The sequence below is a fragment of the Ictidomys tridecemlineatus genome, chromosome 4 (assembly GCF_052094955.1).
Source record: "Ictidomys tridecemlineatus isolate mIctTri1 chromosome 4, mIctTri1.hap1, whole genome shotgun sequence".
Taxonomy (NCBI): domain Eukaryota; kingdom Metazoa; phylum Chordata; class Mammalia; order Rodentia; family Sciuridae; genus Ictidomys; species Ictidomys tridecemlineatus.
In genome coordinates, this window is record NC_135480.1 from 168,739,762 (window position 1) to 168,765,759 (window position 25,998).

A 25,998-nucleotide genomic window follows, 5' to 3' on the forward strand; every position below is an offset into this window, starting at 1 on the left:
AATGACTTTAAAGAAAGTCAAACAAAGTAGGGTTTTTAAGCTGAAGAGAATATTTAGTTTGTAGGAAGAACATTATCCTCATTCCTAAACATCTAGAGTGGTGACATTAATTTGGAAGTTAAAATAGATTAGAGTTCTCTGTTATTTTTCAATTCTGGGATTCAGAAAATGACCACTAACAATGGCATTTAAAAGCTAAAGTCTGAATAGCCACATGCTGGTTAAATGTTTTCCTGCCTAATTGGTACAGCAATAAAATTAATCTAACCCAAGAATATTATTTTTCTGTTGCCATAAGTTCTTGTGGTATATGGATGGAGCACAGGGCTCATGCCTATGGGTCGTAGTGCTACTGTGAAAACGTACATATTTTCACAATTACCTAACTCTGCCAGAAGATAATCCATATTTTTATTTTATGTTTTTTTTTCATTATAAAAAGTTAAGCTACATAAAAATGAATCATTAATAGTACTAATATTTGTATTTAAATAGCTCATTTTCCTCATGATGTTATCACTTAATTGAGGTGAATAGTATGAATGAGACCAAGTCTCCTCCTTTGTTTAGAATAGAAACGGTTTTATGACATTTTCATTTTTGGATTTGGGCATAAAGTAGAATATTTTAGGAACCACATCTGTAACTGCTGTGTGAAAAAAACACATGATTTTTTAAAATGCAAGTGAGAAATTTATGTCAAATTAATTTAAAAAGTATAACTTCACATATGGAGCCAATAAGGACAGATAATTATTAGTTCCAGGTCTTTGGTGTCCCTGTGCCCCACAGGAACTCTACTTGGGATGGTGTTTCAGACCCCTTGCTCATGTTCATAATGTTCATTATGAATATTGCTCTTGATATCTCTTCATGTTTTAAAATAACAAACCCCAAACCGTAATATTGATACAGTGGGAAAATAGGACTAGAAAAATGGCATAAGTAATGCTTATCTGATCTCTTAGGCTCTTTCCTAATACGAGGAAAATAGTACTTAAAAGGTGGAATAGAATGTATATGCAAATGAGCTTGCCAAAGTTTCATTTATTTGAATTAACTGGTGCATTTATCAAAAGCAAATTCAGTTCAATCACTTCATATTCACCAAGTAGACAAATTCAGTCTGTTTTTATTAAAATACTTACCTTGCCACCAATTGAGTAGACATGATCATAATGTACTTTTCCAGCAGGAAGGAGCCCATTCAGATCACGATAAGAGCAAACCATCTGCTTAGAATAGGGCAGAACTAAATGCAAAGCTAGGTTTGCATGTTGGCAGCATTTTGCCCTTCATCTGTGTGAATATTCTGTTGTTATAACTCATAAAATAAAGACATTTGTATTAGGGTTCCAATTAAAAAATATAAAAAATAATGTCAATGTAATCACCAACATCAAATTTTTAAAAATACATAAAAGTTCAGTGTATATAACCCTGAAACCTCTTTAATTAAATTAAAATTACGATTAAAAAATATCATAATGGTGAAATTTAGCTGATGAAAAAAACTCCAAAACTCTAAAACATAGAATACACTAAGAATGAATTTTCATCTCATGCTCATGCTCTGCTGACTTGTCCAATGTTTATGTGTACTGTTTCAAACACAAATCACAAAAGATGGGTGAAAATATAGTTATACTGTTCTATCTTCATATTATAACCTGATTTAGAATATTTTCATTTGAAAAGTAAGTCAATATTCAAACACATTTCACTAAGCAAAGTGTAACAAATGAAACAGAATATAGATGTTGACTTCAATTAGCTCACAGGTCATAAGAAAATAATAAGTAAAATATCAGAACAGGGTTTTCATACACTACACTTAGTGAAATACTTGTGCCTCATCAGGTGATGTTAAATGTTATGTGAACAATGGGTTCCAGAGAGAAATAATCTTGGGGATCTCTGGTATATTATGTAGTATATTCTAGAAGATTCACAATGAACATGAGAACTGAAAAGTTTCTTTGTATTAAAAGAAAGAACTCATCTAATTTTATTTAATACACAATTTCCCCCCAATTTTTGACACCAGGATATTATCTACTGTCCTTCCCACTGTGGTTCACTTGCTAGCATCTTATGGAAACAGTGTCCCCAGAACAAGATTGAAGGAGTATCTCAGCAGAAGTATAATTTGGGAAAAACAATTTCATACAAGGTGATGTGATTATATCTGGAAGCCAAGGAAGCTTTTATAAACAGAAGTGCCTGAGGTGGCTCTTGAAAAAGTAATTTTTCTAGATTCATGAAAGAAGAAAATTCTAAGCAAATATAAGAGCTTGTGGAAGAGCTCAGAGTTGCAGGGAGATAGGAATTTAATGGGGAGGGTGGAAGAAGAGTTTAGATTGAAAGGGTAAGCGTAAGAAAATAATCACAGGTCTTGGATGTCTTGCTTAAGGAGCTGTTTTGACATTTTTAAAAATTATTTTTTACTTCAGAATTTACTTTTTTTTTTCTTTTTGATACTAGGGATTGAACCCAGGTGTCTTAACTACTGAGCCACATCCCCAACTGTTTTGTTCATTTTATTTAGAGACAGGGTCTTGCTGAGTTGCTTATTGCCTCACTAAATTGCTGATGCCATCTTTGAACTCACAGTCCTCCTGCCTCAGCTTTCTGAGTCGCTGAGGTCACAGGCATGTGCCCCCGCACCTAGACTGTTTGAACATCTTAAATTTATTGTGCAAAACTTGGAAAACTCTGTGTGCTATGTATGTGTAAAGTTGGGGACAGTTTTGAATAAGGTAGGTGAATGAGTCTGACTGAACTAAAAATAATAGATTTGAGGAGAATGATAACTGGAATAAAACTTCAAATGACAATATATAATGTGCTAAAAACTTTTGAAGACAGTTAACAGATATTTATATTTTTTCAACATTTTATCAATATCTTCTATGTTCTAAGCACTATGCTAGTCAGTGGAAAGACGAGAGTGGATAATAAAGAGTCCTTGCTGTCAAGAAATTCAATTTATTGGGAAAATACTCATAAAGAGAGAAAATGTAGTTTTCTACATATAATTTCATCATATAATATTCTGTGTTATATAGCAAGTGCTCAATATACTTTGCATATGTGAAATAGATAAATGTTGGAACTAGTATCAGTGTTCCATCAAAATTTAGAGTACATTAGGCAACATTGAGGCCTAAATGATCACCTAGATAGTAAGATTTTTAATGCATTCTTAAATTGTGAAGTGAATGAAATATTCAGATATAGTTTTAACATAGAACTCAAGGGAAAATTTCATGACTGTATCTTCTTTGTTCTTAGAGATATTTAAGTGTATAAGTTTTAAAAACATGGCATAGATTACAAGGAATCTCTAAAAATATTTCAACAGAAGAGTAAAATCGTCCAATTCATATAGAAAAGTATACCAGATTTCTTGTTAACACTGTAATATATCCATCCACGTGTGTGACGAGCCCTTTATTTCATTGATACTACTATTGGTCCAGATATTGCAGGAGCTCCTCTTTGGTAATCACCTTCAGAACTGATGGAACATGATTCAAATAGTTTCCTAATGCTGTGCTGAATGCCAGTGTCACTAGAATTATTTGTCTCTACAGTACAATTTTTAAAAATTCTTCAGATGGCTCTTTTCTTCTGAACAATGTAGAAATCTAATGTTGACTCATGTGTTTAATTTCTACAATAGGTTTTCTGCAATCTATCTTCAATCATGGTTGGAGTTGTGAAATCAGGGAACTGAAAAGATTAAAGTATACCATGTCTCATACTATAATGAGACATGTCAAAGATATTCCTGAGTAATGGAGTATTTTGGGGATCGAACCCGAGAGGTCTTAACCACTGAGCAACATCCCCAAATGTTTTATAAATTTTATTTAGAGAGGGTCTTGCTGAGTTGCTTATGGCCTCACTAAATTGCTCATGCTGGCTTTGAACTCTCAATCCTCTTGCTTCAGAATTTTGAGTCACTGGGATTATAGGCATGTGCCCCTGCATCCAGCCCATTTGGACATTTTAACTTTATTGTGCAAAACTTGGAAAACTCTGTGAGAGAGTTTCTAGAACCAGAGAACAACTCTCATAAAGGTTATTTAGAAGGGTATACATGGTAGGTGGGCACAGTGGCACATATCTGTACTCCCAATCACTCAGGAGGCTGAAGCAAGAGGATCACAAGTTCAAGGGAAGCGCCAACAACTTAGCAAGACTCTTTCTAAAATAGTAAAAAAAAAAATAAATAAATATGTAGCTCAGTGTTAAAGCACTTTTGGATTCAATCCCTAGTACCTCTTCCACTCTGCCCTCCTCCCAAAAAAAAAACAAGTAAGAAAGAAAGGCACACATGGTGGGACGGTGGGATGGTGGGATGGTGGGATGCACAAGTTCATATTGATAGTCTATCTTCCATTTATTAACTCTCAGATTAATAAATCTCAGTACCTAAATACAGAAAAATTTCCTGTTCTTATATTTGTCAATATGTTGTTCATACTATTCCACGATACTTCTTATTGCTTTACTTTCATCTGTTCTCATTGATTATGAGATAGACAGACAGACAGACAGAATAGGCTGTTTATCCAAACATCTATATATAAGTATATTCTACCATATATATATATATATAGTGTGTAAATGTGTGTGTATATATATATATATATATATATATATATATATATATATAGTGTGTGTGTGTGTGTGCGCGCGCACAAAGATATACAAACTATACATATTAATAGATTTTGATCATGGAAAAGAAAGATAAATACATTTGAAGTAAATGAATAAGATGGAGATGTTTAAATGATACTGCAAAAGGAATCAATTCAAAGAAGTGAATTATTACAGTTAATACTTTTAAATAAGTTTCTGCACTTGACAGAAATCATAGAAAATGAATTTTCCCCTAAAACTAAAAGATCTCAAACATTACTGAAACTTCTTTTTTCCTTTGGGACATTTTAATACAGATAAAAGTGCTTCAGATGAACTAGCTAATGAAAAAAATACTACTTAACTATCTGCTAGAACAGAATGAGAAGCATTTTCAACACCTCTCTGCCTCTGCAACTGAATTTCAGGATGCAACCTTCAGTATTAAGAACAAGCACTAAGGATTTCTAAAATTAATTTTGTTCTTCTCTTTTGACCTTTCTAGTATTCTTATAGGCCCCATCCACTAAATTCATCCATTGTTTTACATCTCCTGAAGTTTTAAATTAAATGTACCTTCTTTCTGGCTTATAGGAACATCATCATGCTTGCCACATAGAACATGATTACAGGTGAGAAATGGTGGGAAACATTGGTTTAGGAACAAAAGTCACTAATATCTGAAGTGGTTCTGTCGTCACAATATATCCAGCGTACAAGTACTGTAAGTCTACTGTTGTATATTAGACTATTAAATAGTTTGCTTTCCTTGGCTGATAAATGTTATGGGTACAAGTGAATGTCTTTTTAATATGAATCCAATATATTTCATAAGAACAATCTGATTTACTAAGTAATCTGGGCATTATCATGATTTCCTAGACACAACTCTGTGTGATGATGATGAAGACAAATCTAACCTTGCTCTAATGTGCTTACAGAAAAGCTACACTCATCTAATAAACAACCAAACCAGATTTGCTGTTAAATGACAACCAAGACACACAATCAAAATCAATGCACGGGCACAGGATGTGATTAACGTCAAGAGCCAAGGAGACTGGAAAGATGGGTATAAACAGCAGAGAAAGAGTGGCAGGCAGAAGGGTGTGAGAGAGACTGCACCAAGAGCAATGAACTTGTACAACATGGGTGGCCAGGCCAAGCTACTCTCTTGCTTACAGCACTCTAATGGAATTCTACTATCCATTGGGACAGGTACAAACTCCTTATGTAGAAGATCAGAACCTTCATGAGATGGGCCTTATTCGTACCTCCCACATCCCTGGCCCCGCAGCATTCTCTGCTGTGGCTGTTGCTTCTCTCTGGCACGTTTATACCTCCCAGGACTAAACAGTGTGACACTTTTTCAGAACTCAGTGACTACCCACTGATTAAATTTTCAATTTGGCCTCGTTTGTCCCAGGACAATTTTCATCTGTGTTCACAGAGATATACTCTTATCTTACTCATAACAAACGTCCCATATTTTAGTTACATTAACTGAATCGCTGTTAACGTATTTGGGTCTTTTCATGCCTACAGGTATTGCCGAGAATTCAAGAAGCTTTGAAACTAAAGTTGGTCTTCCGTTAACTAATTCTATTAGACTCTAAAGTTACCTCTCTAAAACTCATTCACTGTTCAGTAAGGTTCTGTTTGTTGTTCCCCACCCCTTCCAGGTTCCTGCCTTCAAGGCCACACCACACCAGGCTTACCTAACTTTTTATGGGTGAACGGTCACATTCTCTTCCATTCTATTTCCACCTCTGAAGCTTCCTGGATCACTGGCCCACTCTTGAATTTATGCTTCTATCTGGCAGGGACTATCTTTATCTGCCAGGGGTTCACACTGTTTCTTAAATTCTTACCTCATCATACTGGTACCTCCACATTCCCTACTCCCCATGTGTTTTCTTCCCTCCCAGATTTTATCCTCAGTCTTTTATTCTCTCAAAGAATAACTAGCATTTGTTATCCTATTTAATTCATGTGATAATACCAGCTATATTTTTGAGAGTTCATTTTTGACTTCAAATTGTGCTAAATATTTCACAAGCATCATGCTATCGAGTCACCACATCAAATTTATTAACACTATTATTATTGCCATTTTTCAGATAAGCAAATTGAAAAGACAAAAAAGAAGAAGAAGAAGAAGAAGAAGAATAGGACAACTCTTGAAGTCACACACTCATCAGCACTAAAACTTAGATCACATCATGCCATGACAGAGGCTGGTCTGGCCCCAGCCCACTCACATCCAGTGTGCCTTTGCTCTTCAGCGGTGCCCCGCTTGCAGCCTCACCAGACTTTTCTCAGAGTCTCATACTCTCTCTGTCTCTTACCTCAGAGGCATAGCCGTACCTTCCTTCTCAGCACATAAAGAATTTCAAGAGGAAGAAGAAGAAGAAACAAAACAAAACCAAACAAAAAAGATGTGGACAGAGTATTAAAAGAGAAACTTTGGCTTGTAGAGTCTCCTCCCTTGGTCTCAGAAGTTTGCTCCATTGGACTGTTCATTTTCTAGTGCTCAGGTAAGTGATTGCTTCAGATGCTCTGTGAGACCCACTCCATGATGAAACCATTAGAACTGATGCCATGATCTTGGAAGTCCCATGAAGGTTGTTATCTGACTACGCATGACATAAACTGAACATGCACACCTATAAATTTGTTGTTAATCTGAATGCTCTAATTCAAGGAGTACCAAGGAATATAAGAGATGGTTTGGAACAAGGCTTCTTTTTAGTGAAAACATTTCTTTCATTATGATGGATTGCTGTTCTTTCCACACACACACATTATGGATCACCTTGTGTTCATGTCTCACTGGCAACTGTTCAAGATAACATATGACTGTTTCTACTCTCTCTGTTGTCTTTTTCTTAAACTCTTCCTCAGATGAGAAGCTCCCAGAACCATGGAAGCAAGAAGCATTTTCTATACTCTCTGAGGACAGAGTCATTCCCTGAAATCTCTCAAGTGTTAAGGAGACACTTAAATCATAAATGAGCATAATCTATCACAGAGGTGATTCCAGAAGCTACACAGACAAGTAGTTTATTGTGGAAGTGCGGAAAACTAGGGAGATAAGGGAGAAACCTTGACATGGCACAATGGTTTAAAGAATGCTCCTGGTATCTGTGTATGACAGTTCTGTATAAACACAGCACCTTTTATCTTGCACAGGGCCAGTTACACATCTCATAGCACAGTACAATAAAAGAAAGGCTTTCAAAAAGAACTAAAATGCTGCCAAAGCATTCAGTGAAATCCTGAGATATATTAACAAAAGTAAAATATACACCACGATCTTAAATCCTCAATATCGTCATCAAGTCACAAAACAGGTTTTAATGTACATACCAGCTCCAGAAATGTAAAACTACCTCCCACCAGGGGATAGGAGCAACACTGCATATGCACTTCACATTAATGGTTTCCTTTTCTCTTGTGTCATCACTACTTTCTTTTCCCCTCATAGAAAAAGTTATGGGGAGGCATAAATTTTGATTAATGATACAACTCAGCCAAAGCATTCTCACTGAAAAGAATTAGCAATCCAGGCAGTGTACCACAAAGTGAATCTCAATGAGAATACTTTACAAGGCAAATTACAAAGGAGACTATAATTATCAATTTCCTTCAATGCTATTCAGGTTTATAGTTTGGAAGAAGAAAACTGTTGGGAAAATTGACTTGATGTGAATTGATGAATTGGTAGGACTACTTTTAAGAGATGAAAAACAAGCCATTTTAGCCTGAGATCATATGTACCACATGTCACGTGTCAGAGCACCCAATTCATCACAGATTATTCTCTGAATATTTTTCAGAATATTTGTCATTTCTTTATAATGACAAATGATATTTCTGTGACTGAAAAACACATTTTTTTAAAGTGGAAAGTTTCTACATTTTTATACCTCCTAATACTAACAGTGTGACACCTTTTCAGAACTCAAAAACTACCCATTAATAAATTTTCAATGTTTTAATTTCAGCCTTGTTTGTCCCATGACAATTTTCATCTGTGTTCACGTAAATAAACTCTGATCTTACTCAGGACAAATGTTCCATATTTTAGTAACATTAACTAAATCACTGTTACATATTTGGGTCTTTTCCATGTCTACACATATTGCCAAGAATATAAGAAGCTTTGAAACTAAAAATTAGTCTACCAACCACTAATTCTATTAGACTCTAAAGTTCCTTCCCTGAAAGTCATTCACTGTTAAATAAGGATGTGTCTGTTGTTCCCCTATCTTCCAGGTTTCTATCTGAAGGCCATACCACACCAGGCTCACCTAACTCTTTTTGGGTGAACGGTCACAGATATAATATTCATGGCTCACTTAGAACTCTGCCCCAGAACTAGATACAATTAAAACTGGAGAAGAGCAGAAGCCAAAAGAAACCATCAGACATAAGTTTGTACATAATGATTCTTAGGGGAGTTGAGGGAGAAGAATAAGCCATTAAAATGTTATGGAGCCTAGATGCAAATTATAATTCTGCATTACTAAATTCTAACACACCAACATGATTTATTTAATGACCATGCATAAAATGAAATCCTGGCACCACTGAATAACTATTTAGTTCCAACAAACCAAATTATGCCCTAAGAAAGTATTTTACATTCATTTGAAAAAAAAGGATGCTTGAATTAGGAGAATAATTACATACGTAAACTCCAAAAGCAAACAAAACCTACTCCACTATGATGTTCAGATCTTTTATCTGATCTTCTGGAAAAAAAACATTTATAAAATGGGAAGGAGAACACTGGTGAAACTATGTAATAGTTTTTCTTAAAACTATTAACATGTAACATTTTTCTTAAATCTTCACAATAAACCCCAAAGTGCAGTATTTATATAATCACTTTACAGTTAATGATTTTGAGATAAAGAGATTTAGTGACATGTTGAATGTTAATAATCATCATCTCACTGGGTAGTTGGTAAATAATAAATAAAAGGGAAAGTTGAGTCAATTATCAGCAAATACTGGTTAGACATCAACTATGTGCCAGAAAATTCCATTTCTATTATCTTATTTAATGTTTTTAAGTGGATGAAGGGATATTAATTATGAATATGTGTATGGGTCTAGAGTTGTATAAACACAATATTTTTGGTCCTTAAAGATAGGAATTATGTCTTAGTAATAGTTGTTTTCTTAGCACCAATGTTCCAGGTAAACAGATAGTACTAAATAAAAATTATACTTCCCAAATGAATTAGGAATTAGCCAGGATTCTTATAAAAGGTCATCTAGAAAACATTTGGAGACCTTAAAGCTTCTATATGGTTTGAAATTTGTGTACTACATTATGTGCTTTGAAATTTGAAGTGAAGACACACATTTATATACTCTAACAACCAAAACCCAATCTACTGAAATTATACAATATAACATGTTCTATGGACCTGGAGAAACTCATGCTAAAAGATATATTACACATTCATATATTTCATAAACATAATAAACAGGACATACATTTGTTCTACTGTTTGAGAAATCTACTTCCACATCACAATAAATTTGTTTCATAATTTTCTGCATTTGTGCATTTGTGTCTTTATTTTATCCATTACTATTTTGTCAGCAGTCCCTTTTTTACATTACCTGTACATATGATTCAAATAAATGCTCTACCTTGAACTAATTTCTGTAGTCTGGAAAATCAGATAATATAAAAGTTGGAATAGGGAAAAGAAACAAAAGAAAGAGTTTCATGCTAGTAGAGAAATGAGGAAACAATATTTTTCAGAGCAGGTAGTTATAAAAATGTTCTTTGAATGGAAAGATATTATGTAAACACCAATAGAGAATTATTGGAAATGGAATTTAAGAAAGTGACACTAATTACAATAGCTTGAAAAAGAACTCAAAGGAATAAATTCATCCAAAGAGGTGAAAAATCTCTACAATGAAAACTATAAAACATTGACAAAAATAACTGACAAGGACACACACAAAAAAATGGGAAGATAACTGCTTCCATGGATTAGAAAAAAATTAATATTGTTAAAATACCCAAACTTCCCAAAGTAATGCAAAGATTCAATGCAATCTCTACGAAAATACCAATGACCGAATTAGAAGAAACAATCTTAAAATCTCTGTTTTTACACACACACACACACACACACACACACAGACACACACACAAACCCTGAATTACCAAAGCAATGTTGAGTAAAAGAACAAGACAGGAAGTGTTACACTACCTGACTTCAAAATATAGTATAAAGCCTTATTAATTGGACAGAATGGAATTGGCACAAAAACCAAAATACAGGCTAATGAAACAGAAAAAAGAACACATAAATAAATCCATATATCTATACACAGCTGATTTTTGACAAAGGTGCTAAGAAAACACATTGGAGAAAGGACAGTCTTTTCAAAACTCAGTGCTAGAAAAATTGAGGTATCTATGTGCAGAAGGATGGAACTAGATCCTTCTCTCTCACTATATCTAGCAATCAATTCAAAATGGACTAAAGATATACATGTAAGAACTGAAACAATGACAATTTTAGGAAAAAAAATAGGGAAAATGCCCTAGTACAGTGTAACTGGCAAGGATTTACTCAACAAGGACCCCAAAGCACAGGAAATAAAAGCAAATATAGACAAATGGAATTACACAGCATAGGAAGCAACCATCAGAGTGAAGAGACAACCTACAAAATAGGAGTAAATATTTGTAAACTATGTATCTGACAAGAAGTTGCTATATAGAATATAGAAGGAGCTCTAAAACTCAAAAATAATAATAATAATAATAATAATAATAATAATAATAACTTGATTAAATAAAAAGTAAAAGACCTAAGTAGATATTTCTTAGAAAATAAAAACATGACAAGAAAGTTTATGACAAAAATGTTCAGTTTGATTAATCATCAGAGAAATGCAAATCAAAACGACAATGAAACATCACCTTGCTCCTCTAAGAAAGCTGTGATCAGCATTGGTATCTTTAATCTTTTGGATGGAGAGAAACCACTTGTATCTTGTTGGTAGGAATGTAAATTAAAACAGCTATTATGGAAAACAGTGTGGAAATTCTTCAAAAGATTATAAGTAGAGTTACCATGTTCCCCAGCAATCCCACCACTATGTAGCTAAAGGAAATGAAACCAGTGTCTTGAAGAGACATCTGCACTCCACTGTTCACTGCAACAGTATTCATAATCACCAAGAAATGGAAGCAACCATAGTTCCCACCAACTGATGAATAAATAAAGAAAACTGGTATTCTGATAAAATGGAATAATACACCACCATAAACAAAGAATGAAATCTATCATTTGCAACAACATAGATAGAAATTGAGGTCCTGTTTTAAAGGAAATAATCCTGATACAGAAAGAAAAGTATCAATCCTACTCATAGGTGGAATCTAAAAAAGCTGATCTCATATAAATTGAGAGTCAAACAGTGGTTACCACTGGCCAGGGAGGGAAAGGGGTGGGGAGGTTTGAGGAAAGTCATTAACATGTACTAAGTTGTAATGAGACAGGTAAAAGAAATTCTAGTGTTTCATTACACAGTAGAGTGACTATTGCTAATTATAATGTGCTGTATTTTTTTCTTTTAAAATAAATAGAAGAAAGGATTATGAATGTTTTCCTCATGAAGGAATGGTGAATGTTTGATGAGATAGTATACTTAACTTAATTACACATGTATTGGAAAATCACATGGTACTTATTAGCATTATGATCCTTATGCTTTTTTGTATCATTTAAAATTAATTTAATCTAAATAGGTGCTATGCAAAACAATGCATATGTAATAGGGAGTTTTACTCCTTCCTTTGGAAATTAATTCCTGTAGTGTGTGTGTGTGTGTGTGTGTGTGTGTGTGTGTGTGTGTGTGTGTGTGTTTTGTTTTTGGTAGGGGAGGAGTTGCAGGATGGATGATCTTCCACTGTAATGGATTTCTCTTAAGCCTAGGAGACATATGGTGGTAGTGTTTGGAGGTGAGTCTAAAAAAGAGAGATTAAATAGATTAAATACAAATAGATTAAAAATATCAAGAGCCTCATGTCCCTTTTACTTCTTTATTTAAAATTATTAAAACAAATTAATTTCCAAGGAATAAACATACTAGAGACTCTTGCAAATGCAACATGATCCTAACACTTGGGAACAGGCCCATTTATGCTTCTCTTTCTTCTTTATTGTTTTTTTCCCCCTAATATCAGAAGAAACGTAGTCTGCCAGAAATATTTGATTCACTTTTATAACGATATAAAATGATAGAAGATCATACTGGAAATTGAAGTTGATTCTAAAGGCACACAAATCAAAATAATGTTCTGGATGGGCACTTTAGAACATATTACACAATATTGAGATAATAAGACAATTCTCGATCTGCCTCACTAGGAGCCTAAAGTGCCACACAAAACAGTCTCTTCACAGCCTCAATGTTGTCTCTCTACCATTCACCCTCCAAACTGTCAGTTATTTGGGGTCTTTCTGGGAAATGTTGTATTCCAGCCTTGCAGGGTGTCTTAAATTTTTATTTATTTCATCAAAGATAACAACATATTTTGTGTCAAAAATTCCTTACCACCATCTGGGCATATATCCTTTTCTCTTGATTTGAAATAATTAAGAACTAGAGAAAAAAATAAAATGAAATATTGGGTTCTTAAATGAAATGAAAATCAATTGTTTAGCATGGATATCTTGAAACATAGGGGTCTGTTCCCCCAAAGGAAAACCCAACTCATCTGACTTCAGCACAGTTTCTGAATGAGTATCATCAGTGTTTTTTCCATGTGTAGAAGGTGAGAGGAAGAATAAGGGAATAGTTCATAAGAGTATAATACAGACAAAAGTTTACCAAAAAAAAAAAAAAAAAGAAGAAGTTCAGAGACAAGTGGATGAAGTAACAGTACTCAGTACTTGTTTGTATCTGTTAAAGGTTCTTAGGCAAGGAAAAGTAATGAGTGTGAATTCTATGTCATGCCAGCAATAGTAACTGTTCTACTTAATTACCATATTTAATTTTTTAAACTACACTGCCAGTTACATGTCAGCATTCCATTTTACAGATGAGAAAAAAGGCTTAGAGAAAATCAGTAACTTAGTCTCATTTTACAAAGCCAATAACAATGGAGCCAGGATTTGAAGCACAAAGTATTTCTAAATCCTTCATTTGTTCTCAAGTCATTCCAGATCTTCATGTAACCTTTATCTTTGTCTCTGCTTAACGTTAGTCTTATTCTCTACTATCTTCTCATTCCATAAAATTAGAAAACAGAATGAACTTTGTAGAGAAGCTAACCCTAACCAATACTGCATAAACAAACAGAAAAACCCCACAGCTTCCCTTATTAGTCAGCAACCATTGCAGAACCCCCAGGATGATATTCTTCTTTCAATACAAATAATGCAGAATTAGGACAAATAACTTGGTTTAAATAATGCTTTATAAAAAATAAAATAAAAACCAGCACCCTTTGTTTTGCTTTATGTTAACAGAAGGGGTCCCTGACATGCAGGACTAACATTCACCAGATTCCAACTAAAAAGTCTTATAACTAAATTTTCAATGGATTCTCACTTTTCCTTGTCCACATATGCAGGATTCCTTATTAAAGAACAATTCCATCATGTAGGAGAATTTAACAAATGCTTTCAATTTAGTATGAAGCAATTTATTAAATAATTTTTATCTGATACATAAAATATTATTAATTATTCATGAAGTGGAATGACAGAGTACAAAGTCACTAGATCATTGAGTGTCTCTTTCCCCCAAAATACATAGAAAAAATGGATGAAAGAGTGAAAATGAGTTAACTATTCACCCGTCATTCAATTTTGCCAGTGGATAGTCTGGATTGGAGATTATCTAGTACCTTCCATTTCTACTGAGGAAAGCATGAGATTATGCCAACTGGACAGAAAGGATTCATGGATGTTTGGAGACAATGGCTTAAAGAAAGGGCACCCAAACTACCATAGGGAAATTATAGAGTTTTACTCGAAATTACACAAATATGTATTTATATGTGTGTAGTTGTATAACAAAACACTCATGTGAGATAGTTTCAAGGAAGGAAACCAAAATGAGCTATCAGAAAGCTTTATAATCCAATGACAAAAATTAAATGTAAATAATATATGACAGTTTAATGAAAATAAATTAAACTATGGTAGCTGTTTTAATTGACAGCATTTCAAGGAAAAAAAATATCTTCAACAGGATTAATGAATTCAAAGCAGTTTGTATTCACTTTTTCCTGTCTTAATTATATTTGTTTTTTTACTTGGAAGTAGAGGAAATGAATCTGTTTTCATCTTCACATTATGCCTTTACAACAGGAGAATGTGTGATAAGTTATCAAGGTGTTGCTAGATTTTCTGCATACTCATCAAGACAAACCATTTTGCTTAAGGTTGGAAAGAAGATGTCATTGTGTTCATAAAAACTCATTTATACTTCACAATTCTAATAGTCCATAAATCTTGATCTTGTAGCACAGTTTTTCAACATTTGTTCCTTATAATTAATTAGTCAAAGGATTCTATACACCACAGAAGTTAGAGAGTGATTTACATAAATTCCATTCCAATGCTTTAGTAAAACAACTTTGCTGACTTTCCTTTCTTCTACCAATAAATCATAATAATATAATCAGAATGGCTCTTCCATATTCAGTTTTCTTGAATAATAAACATGAATTAATATAAAACAAATTTAAGCTTTATGTTATAGTTGTTTGGATAAATGGACATTTATCCAAACAACTTCTCATTTTAATAAATCTTCTCATTTTAATAAATTCCTCTAGCAGATGCTTTCATTTGCTTTACACGGCTGTCATCCTCAGTGAATTTTGTTTCTAAGAATATGTTAAACATACAGTTCCCTTTACGTAGAACTAATTACAAGTGTTCCTACTTTGAAAGCTATATTTTGGGAGAAATTATAAATGACACCTGCGGTATAATCTTGGGTAAAATAAACATGCCTAAATGAATGGGTCATGATATCCATATTTCATCTCAGTTTGTTTTACTCTGTTGTTAAACACCTGCCAATTTTTTCCTGAAGGTCATTATGAGCTTTTTATTTTATATTGGAAACTTGGCTACAGATTATTATTATTATAATTATTAATTAATAACTTGAGATCTTTTTTCTTTTCTTTTTTTTTTTTTTTAGTATTGGGGATTGAACTCAGGGGCACTCAACCACTAACCCACATCCTCAGTCCTATTTTGTAATTTATTTAGAGATGGGGTCTCACTGAATTGCTTAGTACCTCACTTTTACTGAGGCAGGCTTTGAACACATGCTCCTCCTGCCTCAGCCTCCTGAGCCACTGGGACTATATAGGTGTGCAACCAATAAACCAAGTTATAACTTGGGAAGGAGGGAGAAGGAAAGAAAGAAAAAAAGAAAGAAAGGGGGAAGAAAAGGGAACAAAGCAGAATCTAAGGGACACTAATAGACAGACTAATATATGTATTTTAAGATCTGAGAGAGAAAGAAAGAAAAATGGGTAGAGACATTATCTGATAAAACAACAGATGGAATTCAGGGATCTACAAACCCAAGAAGCTCCACAAAGTTCACATAGAATAAACAAAGATTCCCACACTGAGACACACTATTATTCAACAACTTAAAGACAAAGTAGGGAATCTTGAAAGTAGAGATAAACTGTCCATCATGTATAAGGGAACACTAAGGAGACTGTTAGCAGATTTCTTAGCAGAAATATTTTAGGCCAAAAGGAATTAGGATGATATATTGAACACACTAGAAGAGAAAAAAAAAAAAAACCTGTTCACCTAAAGTTCTGTATTTGGCATAATTCTTCAAAAATTAGGGAGAAAAAAACAAACAAACAAAAATATTAGATAGCTTATTACCACAAGATGTACTTGGCAACAAATATTAAAGGAAGTTTTTCAATCTGAAGTAAATATGCTAGATAATAACTCAAAGTCATATGAAAACATAATGTTCTCCAGTAAAAGTAAATGCATGGAAAATAAAAATAACTGTATTATTGTAATTTTGGTTTATATTTTACTTTTTATTTCTATCGTACTTAAAATACATACATTACATATATTTACATATAATATACACATATAAATATGTTTAATATCAGTATCATAAAAGAGGCAGAGCTGTAAAAGAGTGGATTTTTTTCTTATATATAATTGAAGTTAAAATAGTATATGGAAAATTTCTGGAAATGGATGATGGTGATTATTGCCCTACAATAAGAATGTATTTAATCCTATAGAACTGCCCACTTAAAAACAGTTAAAGTCACAAAGGTAATGTTATATGTAGGTTCCTACAGTAAAAGAAAGAAAATTTTGTGGTTATATTTAGCTGATATTATAGCTTATTTAAAAAAACTGCCACATGACAATATAGAATCTAAACTATGGTCACCCAAACTATCTTAACAACATATTAGCTAAGCTCTCACACCCTTTGGAAATGAATAGTAGTGGAAGCCAATGAACCATCACATAGCTCACCAGGGGAAATGCCTAGGAGAGTGATGGAGTTGTCACACTTGCTGCAGGGGTAAGAGTACTAGACCCTCTGTCAAAATCATGCTGTCTTTCTGGATCGTTTTCATGCCTGTTGCCCATGTATCATTCCTAGTTTCAATTGGCTGAACAAATAATCAACTAACATATACAAGAAAGCCTGAAAACACAAATAACTATATAAGCATGAGTAATTCCAGTAATTAAAAAAAATCCTACTATATCCAAAATAATCTTTGTCTAGGTTTAACATTAGGTTGTGCTAAATTTTAAAGAATAGGTGGTATTTCCCTTGCCATGCCAAAAAAAAAAAAAAATTCAGACCACAGGAAACAATTTTCAGAAAAGTTAAAAATATTTTCCATTTATTTCTTGAGTGAGATAATTCTTGAGTGAGATTTCCCCCAATGTGGTTTTTAAATTATTGCTCTTTCTAATATTCATTTTGTTCTATTTCTAAGTCACAGTTACCCATACATTCGCTTTTTGTCTTCCATGCTGGCCATTTTCTCTCTCATTGTTTTCATCACCAGTCTTTGCCCTCTGTGGTGTGAAGAAGCTGAGTGCTTCCTCAGTTTTCTTTAGTCTGATTCTGTTATTTGTTGTCCCCCAAAGTAAATTGAATTCTTTCCTTGCACTTTTCATTTCTTTTCACTTCTTTGTATTTCAACTTACTCTAGGTCTAGGCTTTAATTTCTGAGTCATTCACAATATATGTAAAAATGGCAAAATTTTTTTATAATATTTTTTCTGACTTTTGTATTAACTCGTGGTTCTTTATATGTTCATATTAGTCAGCTTTTTGTTGCTATGACTGAAATGCATGAGAAAAAAGGAACTTAAAATAATAAAGATTCATTTTAGCTCACAGTTGTAGAGATTTCAGTCTATGGTTGGCTAGCTGACTCCATTGCTTTGAGCCTGAGATGAGACAGAATATCATGGCAGAAGTGCAGGGTAGAAAAAAGGTACTTGGTTTATCCAGGACACAGAGACAAAAGCTCTGGGGGAGAAGATATACTCCTCTAGGGCATGCCTCTAGTAACTCACTTGCTCTTAGTAGGCCTTGCCACCTACAGTTTCATCACATTAGGAATCTATCAATAGATTCATCCACACTAAAGTTAGAACCCCATGCTACAATCACTTCCCAAGACCTCAAACCCCACCTCTGAACATTGCAGCATTAGGACCAATCCTCTAGAAGATGAGCCTTTGGGGGACATTCAAGATACAAACCATATAAATTCTTTTCCTTTGCTTTCTTGTCAAGTAATCATTATCCAGATCTAGATCAGAATTGCTGATCTTGTTACTATTGTTCTTTACTAATATGAGACTGAGATAAAATCTATCGAGGTGTAGAGTTTTCCAATAGACAATTGATAAGATTGACCCTCAGCCTTTCATTTTATTGCTAATTTTATTTTTAGCAGAAAGTTTTTAAGTTTTATAGTTGAAGAGTAGATAGTTACAAATAATATCAGACCCAAATTCCAATAAATTACAGGGATTCAAATAAAGCAACTCTGCTAAAATGTTGTTGGACCATCTTTCCCTGCTGTGTGATCATCTCACCTTAATCTGAACCAATATTTTACACATACATACACACACACAGAGTACACATGCTACTAGTGTCTCTACTCCCAGCATTATGCACACAATACATATTTGGACTATATTTCCTTGGATACAACACATCAATATACATTCTTTCTTCCTTTCTTCCAATTTCATAGGCAACAGGAGAAATAGTCATGAATGGATATAATGTAAAGTCATTGATTGAAGAGTGGTGCCCAGGTATTATTAGTTAACTTTCTGACCAATGTCAAATATTGGATGTCTGAGTTGGGGTAGAAAGTAACATGCACATAATCTATGTTATTGATGGCTGTGGGTTTGCTCTACTTTATATTGTGAATTTCAATTTAGCAATGTAAAGACTTCTCAAAACCTAAGTCTCATTTGTGAATGTTGTCATAAATATCATTCTTCTCAATAGCCTTGTAGTCTTTGTGTGTGTGTACATATGTGCACGTGTTTGTGCGTGAGCATGGTGCTGGGGATCAAACCCACAGGGCTTTGCACATGCTAAAGCGCATGGTACACCCACACTTTATCACTGAACTACTGAGCTGCATTTCTGGTACACATACAGCCATACTAAGTTGTATCCACACTGTTATGTTGGTGGGACTTAAAAATAAAGCCTTATTTCTGACATATTAAGCTATTATAAAACCATTCTATCTGCATCATTTAGAGAAAACTTCAATCTTCCTCTAATATTTACCCACAACCAAAAGCTATTCCTGAACATCTGTGCAATAACACTTTGACACAGATGGTAAAATAGTTATTAATAAAAGAGCACATGTAAATATTTGGATCCATTTTAGTAGAACTGAGAAAGCCACAAAATCCTCTTACTAAGTAAATTCTTGCTTCTGACTCAATGTGCATTTAACTTTGTACCAAAAGTGCTGTGATTTTTCTGGATGTTTTTGAAATGAACGAGTAACATTTATTTTTAATTCCCTTCCTTCAATGTAGTATGGATATGTCTCTCATTTTCTTTCTTTTTTTTTAAATTTTCTTTTTCATAGCTGGCCATAATCCCAATATTTTTTTCTTACTCTTATACACAGGGCTATACACTTCTTGGGAACTGACAAGGCCCCTTCTTCTGAATAGACCTTAACTTCTCCTTTCAAAGAATAAATAAGATGAAAAGAAAAAAGAAATAAAAAGCATCTTGAGAAAGTCTTTCAACAACATAAAGTAAATATTTTAGAAGTCTTGATATCTTATAAACAAAATGAAAAGAAATCATTCCTGTAAATTTCCAACTGTTTTTCTGCTTTTTCATGTCAATTTTTTCATGTAACTCTTCTAAGATGTTGTATCGTTGTCACTTTTCTTACACTGGATTCACTTTAAAAATTTGGAATTCAGTCTTCTTTCCCCTTATATCACACATGAGGATTCCTGCTCTGTGTTGCTATGTGGGGTAATAGGAGAGACCTGGACTGCAAGGTGGAAGGCCTAGGACTTCCTGTTAGATTTGCCTCATGTTAGCTACATGGTTTGATCTCTTTGCTAGTGTCAGTCTGCAATCACCAATCTGCACCATAAGGAATAGGGAATTGGAGAGAAAGCATTAGACACTTTTATAGAAATGTAGTATACTCTTTTATGTATTGCAGAATAATGATAAATAGAAATAAAATTGTGGATTTTTGTGTATTCTGTCTTCTTCTTTATCACTTTATTTCTTTCAATTGCTTTCTAGTAATTTTACAAAGACATTCAATCTGCAGTGCATAAAAAATACACTAACCCTTAGCCACTGAAAAGTCTGAGAAGCACTGAACTCTAAAGAATGCAGTGAGCCAGTTAACCTCTCAGAAACTCAATTTCTCTATCTGTAAAGATAGAAATAATGATCCCCCCTTATCGGCTTGACAGAGTGTGTAAAGCACAATTACAGATTCACAACTCTAAATTATAAGGCCTCATATAAATATGTAATATAACAATATAATATAAAAAACAATCATTTGGGAAGAAGTATGGCATCTCAGTTAAAAGAAGTGAGGTATATAGTAGATATTTCATTAATGTTTCCTGACTTTATAAGTAAATACAAGAACAGAAACTCTACCATTAAAGAGAATGGCTCTCTAAAAGCCATCTCTGGGAGCAGTGTGCAGTTAAAGGCAAGTCGTACAACCTGCTGACAGCACAGTTTCTTCCTGTTAATAAGAGCATAATTATAGCTGCCAACTTACAGTTTTGTAGTGAGGATTAAACAAATGTTGAAGTATTTCGCATGCATTACTTGGTCTGTGAAAAGTATTTAACAAGAATGAATATTCTCACCTTTTTTCTCTATTCAAAGGAACTACTACAGTCTTTGTATGTAAATTCTTAGTTAATTCTTAGAAAAAAATCGAACAAGATAACTATTGTAATGTTCATTTTTAAAATAAGGAAAATAAAACTAAGAGAATGTGAACAACTTCTACAAACTTCCACGACTTCTTCCAATCCGCGTCTGTCTATAAAAATTTCCCAGAGGAATATTAGAAATACTGTTGGTTTGAAAAATTTATAGACTATGAAATAAGTACATAAGAAACAGGATCAACAGATTTCATGACATGTAGGAGACACTTTTCCACTTACCAGTTTGGATGACTGGGCACCTCATGCTGGTGGTGGCGGCCCCTGGCAGGGTTCCTTTCTGAGCTTCTTCTCATAACCCTGCTAACAGGCTGGATAAAAAAATAAAAAAGAAAGAAAGAAAAGAAAGAAAGGAAACGTGATGCTTCAAGAAGGATCTCCATGTATTGATGACTACAACAATAAGTCATATTTACTTGGCACCTGTTACAGTTTTTAAATAGATTCTATGAAAATTAACCACTTCACATGTTTGGGCTTTTCCATTTTGAAGGTAAAAGTCGTGTTCATCTTGGAAGTCCCAGGAAATGATGAAGTATCTATCACCCAGGCATTGAACTATTTTATTTTTTATTAAACACATGAATAAATGGCACTCATGTTCAAATCCATTCATATATTTGAAGGTTTATGTAGTTTATTTCCATAAGGCAAAATGATATATTTTTTTCTTTAAATAATGTAGCTGTTTATGGAGGAGAAAGCAGACCTGAAGAAAGGTCCTTCGATGTGTCAATAAACCTGCCACTTCACAGGTTACAATGGGAGAATGTAGTCAGCATGCCAGTCACGGATTATTTCTTGTGATTTCCATACTTAATAATCATTGGAAAAAACTGAAAAGAGTTCTGATCAATTTATACAGGAAATTTAAATGTAATCAATTAAAAGCTAGAATTGGCTTCTGGATTAATTGTAAAATTGAAGAAGGAAATGAGTTTTGGGGGTTTTTTTAGTTGAAGTATAACTTCTTCAGTTTCCTTAACAATCTTTTCCTTCTTACCCTGTCTCCCATCTTCACCCAGGTCTCCTTCTGCAATCCACAAAATGAGGGAAAGGTAAAGATGACAGAGAAAGATAAGTAGACAGAAAACAATAGAAGCTATTTTCTTTCATTCAAAAGCAGTGTAATGAGGTGAGATGCTCTCTTACCATAATTAGAATGTCAATCACTTTCCTTCAAATGTCATATTTATGTATCAGATTTTCTAGTTAGCATTGCCACTTGTATGACCAATAATAATAGCAATAATTATTATTGCTTATAATGTCTCAGGAGCTGTTCTTAGCATTTTATAGATTGATTTAATTAAATATTCATAACCCTGTTCAGCAGGTATTATTACCATCCCAATTTTTAAAGATGATAAAATGAGGTACAGTTTATTCAAAATCTACTGGTGGTAAATTACAGAGTAGGATTTGAACCTATTCCAAAGTCCATCCTCTTCATCTCTAGAATATTCTACTCTCTCACACTTAGCCAAAATGGAACTCTGGATTGTCCACATCTCCTTCTCAGATCTTCCTACATTTCCTAAGAAATTAACACATATTCGATTGAGAAACGTGGGTGTCTTCCCTGAACCCTTACTTTTCCATGTTGATTCTACATGCAAAATATAGCTTGATTCCATACTTGACTCTCTCTCTCTAATACCAATAGACTCTACCATCATCTATCACCTAAATATAGCAATGCCTTCTACCTATTCTCATTCATTCCACTCTTGACCCCTTGTACAACCCACTGCTCAAGGACTAGACTTCTTATAGCACAAATCATCGTTTTACTTCCTTGATTTAAACGGATTTCTTTTGCATTTGGAATAAAATCCAATCATCTTTTCCTGGCCTGCTAGTCTTGACCCCAGCTGGCTGCAGCCTGTTTCTCAAACATTATTTGGTACAGCTTTCTATTTTCCTGCAAACTCTTCCACATTAAGTCATGGCCTTCGGCCCTTAAGGCCTTTGCTCTTTTGGAAATCAAGCCTGGAATGTTGTGTGCCTGGATTCCTTTAATCATTTAGGTGTCAGTTCAAAAGTCAGTTTTCAAAGGTTTCTCTTGACACTCCAAGGTGTCCTTCCTCCCATCACAACCTATAATCATATTTTAAAATTATTTGTTATTTATTGTCTTTCAGAGTTTTTTGTATGTAAAATGTTATGACTTAACTCAATGTTTTTTAAAAAAAATTTATATTTTATTTTTCAAAAATGCCATTATGGTCAGGTCAACAATACACTTTAGGTAAGCAATTAGTAAACCTCATATACTTTTGTTCTTGTTTACTTTGCAACTTATTCACAATTCTGAAAGTAACAATTTTCCTTTCATTAAAAATAAATATGCTTCTTGATGTCACAGGGTATTGCTTCTGATAAACTTAACAAGATATAACAAAATAAATGAAATACTGGCTTTTTGTCACTAGCTAACCAGATCTTAGATAACAGTTTTTTTATAATTATTTCCATATTTCCAATATCTTTTACCTAATACATTTAACAACCACTTATTGAATCTTACAACATATCATGCTAACTATGTGCATTTTTATATGTGTAATGTTACCTCATTTAATAGATAGAATTAAAGTTAATAATATTAGTTATAATTTTAGGCATTAATAGTACCACATTAGTGCTTTGCATATATTAATTGACTTAATCCTCATTTTAAAATAAACTATTAATATGTTGAGTTTTTAGGTAGAGGGACTAATTCAAGTTCATATAGCTTATAAGTGGTATAATTGAGCTTCAAATTTAGATATGATTGGCCTTGTTTTATAATCAAAGGAAATTAATTTTTTTAGAGAATCAAATATCTTCTATGCTAGAATTAGCCATTTTAATAAAAACAGGAATAAACTCTATACTGTATATTTTACTAAAGAAAAATGTATGCCCAAATAATACTTGCTTGCAAAATCACAGGAACAATCATTATAAAATTCTACAGCATATTGATTACTGTCCTTGCTTTTAAAATTCAGCAAAAGATAATTTCTTTTGTTGCTAAATGTTACTTGGAGTAATTATGAAGATCTTTGGGAGGGCAAGTGTTTTATTAACTAGATATTAAAATACATATTTAGGAATGCTAGACACTGTCTGGAAATATGGCTCAGTTGTAGATCACTTGCCTATGTGTACCACAAATTATAATAAAATAATAATAATAATAATAAATGATAGGTAGACCCACATACTTAAGATATGCTTATTCCAAATAACATTATATTTCAGTAGCTTTTTCTCCAAATTTCATTAAAAAAGATTCACTAATCACCATTCCTTCCACTATGAGTGCCATTATTGAAGCACATCTTAAATGTTGGCACAATGTGATTCATACACATACACACATAAAAAAATGTATTTATGGAAAATTTGAATAGTATCACTACCCAAGCAGAATTCAATCATCATAATAAATTATTATTATCTACTTTGATAGATTATAATGTCATAATTTTCTGGGAGGTTAATTTGTATTTCTGAAGAGTTGCTACAATAATCATTTTGGGTGAAAAATGGTTTCTCTTAGATTCAATACCTAATCAAGAACTTTTTAGCAACAAGGGAAAATACAATCTCTGCCTGGGTTAGTATTACACCTTTCTGAAAGGAGTTTCCTAAAAGCTGGCCATTGTTCCTTTTCTTCATTACTTCTGGTAGCCACCTTATCATTTTCTTTGTCTTCCTAAGTCAAATATTATCTTTGACCATTTTGTGAAAGGAAATACATAAGTGATTCCATAACAAAAAGCTCTTGACTTTGGTTCTGCTTTAAAATCAGTTATTCAGAGAAGTTTATTCTTTTCATGAGTAGTTGGGAAAATGTTCAGAGAAATTATGGTATAAGATACAAATGTGGGAGTAAAAACAATAGTTAAAGTAAATTTCAGATAACAGCAAAGAGAAAATCTATTATATAGAGAAGTGTAGGAGTGGGAAAACGTTTTAAAATTAAGGAGGAAACTATCTATTGCTGGGAGGAAAAATACAAAAATTTTAATACTCCTGAGTGAATGTTCTCCTGGAATAATCGACTATTTCCTGACTGGGCTTCTTAGATTTTAGTATCTTTCCTATTCAGTTTCCCCTAAACCATTTCCATGCATCATATCCAAATTTTCTTACTGCATATTTATTTATCTTAGTATCCAAACTCCTCTCTATTTTCAGGCTTGATGAGTTTCTATGACTTAAAGTTTTGAAGGGAGTTGATAGACTTTCCTGAAGAAACAAGGGAACAAACAAAAGCTGTTACTACTTCTCTATTTCTGATCCCCAGAAATTCTTATCTTTTTTTTATTACTGTAACTGCTTTTTAACCAAACCATGGGCCTAAAACACATTCCTGCCTTTTTTTTTTTTTTTTTCCTTGTGCTACTGAAATCAACCCAGGGCCTTCAGCATCCCAGGCAAGTGGTCTACCACTGAGCTACATCCTCAGTGGTTGCCTCCTTTTCATATACGAGGAGATTTTTTAGTTGTTGTTTTGTTTTTTCCAAAGTTCTGTCTTAAAGTCTTTAAATCTAAGAATCTTGTCAACTGATTATCAAAACGTTCCTAAGGCATTCCATTTCCTATAGAATACAAGAAGTAGGAAATTGAATCCCATTTCGAACTAGAACTGGTCTCAACATCCCTAACTGTCTTCGATCTACCTTTTCAGACTCATTTCATATATCTTTTGTTAGAATTACAATTGCTTCTCCTTAAACCTATTATCATCATTTGTCCAGATCTCCACAACCAAAAAGAAAATCTTGCTGATATTCCTATCTCCAAAGCA

General features: G+C 33.4%; 1 protein-coding gene across 6 annotated transcripts in view; it reads right to left on the bottom strand.

The window, feature by feature from the left end:
• Lingo2 (leucine rich repeat and Ig domain containing 2) overlaps positions 1-25,998 on the bottom strand; it is a 1,122,715-nt gene that overhangs the window by 462,343 nt on the left and 634,374 nt on the right. For all 6 annotated transcript variants that reach the window (XM_078047735.1, XM_078047736.1, XM_078047731.1 and 3 more), the window contains one exon: positions 21,414-21,502. The gene's annotated coding sequence lies outside the window, so the exon portion shown is untranslated. The remainder of the gene's footprint in view (positions 1-21,413; positions 21,503-25,998) is intronic.